Genomic DNA, 3,303 nt, shown 5'->3' with positions numbered 1-3,303 from the left:
CCTTTAGACTATTTTGCAGCTCTGAACAATTATGCATTCCACTATATAAGGCTCAGGAAGCTTTGTGTCTCTCTGCTGTCTGTTTCCTTCCCTGAAACAAAGCACCTCAGTTACAATGCATGAAAAAGCAACAACAACAGAAAAAAAAACAATGGGGGGTGGGGAAGAAGGGGGGCAGGGGAAGGCTAATAAACTGTTTACACACAGTTTAAAATGCTTTAACTAAAATCAGTAAACTACTGAGTAGAGATTTTTTTGAGAAAATAAGACTATTTTAGGCAATGCCTGTCTATGAAGTTCAAAGATTAAGTTTATACAAACTTTATCTTCATCACCTGCGTTTGTTTGTCAAGGGTTGTCTTAAGGGGTCAGCTCATTTCAGAGCATGAAATACAGACTTCTTACACTCATTGTGCAGCCTTGAAGATGACAAACAAAAAGAATTGGATGAGAAGGAAAATAAAAAATATGACACTAGAATTCCTTTTAAAAAATCAAACTTGCCCCCCTGACCTCACTCAGTCTTTAGGTCTGACCAGATTGTCTCTTTCACCTGTGATTGAAGGTTAAACCTGTCCATGGATGCTCTCACAGGACCACGAGCTCACCATGGGCAAGAGCAGAGATCCTCAATTTTGAGCTCAAGCAATGTCTCCAGATCATCTCCATCCTGGCTGCCTTCTGAGGCCATGCAAACCTCTGGCAAGGAGGCTTAGGCTAGTTAAACTAACTGTCCTCCACACTGGGTCAACAAACACAGCATTCATCATCCTACATCTCGTGGAAGAAGGTGCTGTTTGGTCAGAAAGACTGGACACCGTTGGGATAGTGCAACTGAATGCAGCTCTTAAAAAACATCTACTGAGAAATCTGCCACCAAAAGCCTGGTGACACCAGGGTGATCCCCTTGGCTCAGATCCAAAAGTAAAGATGCTTTGTGATGATCAAGCTCTCCATGAAAGCATTAAACCTTTCTGCATGCACAGGGGTGAGGCGGGTGAGACTATGGACACGGGCAGCATCTGTGAAACAGCTGATGTGTTTACAGTTAAAACCCAAACCCACCTCCTGGCTAACTGCTTGTGGGCTCACGCCTTTGCGTCTCTACAAAAACAGTACCTAGACCAAGCCTAGGAAGACAGTAAAGTAGTGCCTCTTACTACCTTCAAGTGACAGATTTATTATTACTTGTTAACTGAAAAGCAATAGGCATCACTCATTGTATGAGACTGAAGATACGCTTACTTCCTTAAATTTATTTTATGAAACTTTCTAGTGTGAAATCAATAACAACTTTCAATATTTACACCAGTACCTCAGCTGGTAGCAACAGGACTACAAAAACTTGTAAATGCTCTAAGCATTCCATAGTACAGTGTACTTTGGGCTGATTATGTTTTGTGGCTCACTTACTAAGTGTTGTAATGTTTAGATTGGCTCTGGTGTGAGCTCTGTGCCAGGTTTGTTATCGGAGGTACTGCAAATATAGTCTTTTCTCTAACATGAGTTCTTTCACTGTGTGTGCTCTACAGGCTGGGAAATGAAGTATTGCAAACTGTCTGGGAGCTCATATTTATTAAACAAGACAACAGCAAGTCAAACATGCAGAATTTCTGACAATTCTGTGACACTGCAAACCACAGAGGAGTTTTGTAACAGCAAAAGACAGGTAAAGAACAACAGAAAATAATTAATATAATTAGGAGGTATGATGAAAACAATGACAATGGCTTTGTTAGTGAAACAAGGGCTGAGAACATTACAGTAAGATGGATGAAAACAAGCTCTCACATAGTAAAAGGGCTTTGAGGAAGCCCTGGGTCAATATTTTCGAGCATACTTGATAAATAATTTATTTGTCACTTACAAATGCATTTTTGGGAGATGTGTCGGTGTAAATTAAGTTTTCTGCATGCCTTTTGTAGCCATTAAGGACCTTATTCTAACATTAAAAATAAGTCTGAAAATGTGAGAAAGAAAGGATGCCGCTGTTTGAAACTGGCTGTGTCCCCCTCCCATGACGGATGCAGGTGGTCTGTGACCCCCAAAGAACTAGTGAGATACGGGGAGTGCCACGGGCACACAACCCTGCCACAGCCCCCCCAAACCATTCCTCAGTGGGAAAAGAAAGAGGAAAAAAAGGAGAGAGCCCTGTACATTTTATTTTCCCCCTAATACACGTACCCAGGAATATCTTGAGCTGCCTCTCTACTGCAGTTTCCTGGCTGCTCTGTACGTCACTTGTTTTTCAAAATTGAGAAGTGGGTGCAGGACAAATGCACACCCACACCCCCCTACACCCCCACTCTCCCTTTTCTGTTAGCTCACTCTCAGGTTAGAGATCTTTAATGTGGCTTTGGAAGATAAAATGCTGTCATACAGAAACAGAAGCAGCAAGAAGGGGCAGGCTGCAAATACACTAGTCAGGTTTAGGAATTTGAAGATCCTCTCATTAAATCTTCCATTTTGCCAGAATTTGCAGGCAATTCTAAACCTGAATTTTCAGCACATGGTAGCTTGGGGAAGCTATTACTTTAATAACTGTGCACTGGCATGCATGGGTTTTTACCAAGTCGAACTATAATGTCTTGCAGACATGTAGGCAAAACAGCAGATTTTTTAGGATCTGAGAAAGTACAAGTTGTAAACACAGTGCAGTAAAAATGCCTTCTTCTCTGTTTCCCATTGGCTGTTTGTCAATTTGTTTCCTTCCCACAGTCTCCCAGCACTTGGTGTATGCCTCCTTAAGCCAGCAATCCTAAGATGCACGAGGTCTGGACATTTCACTCAGCTGCTCTCGTGCTGCAGCACAAATGAGGAGAAATACGGAACGCTAACTAGGAAACAGATCTGCCATACACTGTTGTACGCTACAGCATCCAAGCATTTGTTTGAGATTCATCGCTCTAGAGAAAACAATAAATCAACCTTACAACAAGTACTGGAAAGGTAACAATTACAGATGTACTTTTTTCTAAAGAGAAATGCTGGTTTGGGACACACATTTGTTTCCCTTTAAATCATAATCTTTAATCACACTAACCTTGCAGACAGCCTGGATAAGCTACACAACTCACTGCAAATATTCAATATTGACTTTCCTGTTTGTCCTTTTCCCACAGGGAAAATCTGATGTGGAGTTTGCCCTGTCTACTCCCATGTTAACTTTTTCATTATAGAAATAAGAAAGACTATCTAGAAAACACTGAATTACCAGGCTCAATATTTCACTATAATCTTCCTGAGCTGTGGTCTTGTGTGAGCAAATACTATCCCTCACGTGGAGGTCCCTGGGAAAAGGCG

The 3,303-nt window shown here is 41.4% G+C and overlaps 1 long non-coding RNA gene across 1 annotated transcript; it reads left to right on the top strand.

Annotated features, from left to right (window-relative positions):
* Positions 1 to 1,515: 1,515 nt before the first annotated feature.
* LOC130142998 (uncharacterized) lies at positions 1,516 to 2,941 on the top strand. Its single transcript, XR_008819607.1, has 2 exons — positions 1,516 to 1,669; positions 2,719 to 2,941. It is a non-coding gene; the product is annotated as an uncharacterized LOC130142998 (long non-coding RNA).
* The last annotated feature ends 362 nt before the right edge of the window (positions 2,942 to 3,303 follow it).

The sequence above is a fragment of the Falco biarmicus genome, chromosome Z (genome assembly GCF_023638135.1).
Source record: "Falco biarmicus isolate bFalBia1 chromosome Z, bFalBia1.pri, whole genome shotgun sequence".
Classification (NCBI taxonomy): Eukaryota; Metazoa; Chordata; class Aves; order Falconiformes; family Falconidae; genus Falco; species Falco biarmicus.
Note: the sequence above shows the minus strand (reverse complement) of the source record. Positions and strands in the feature narration are given on the sequence as shown.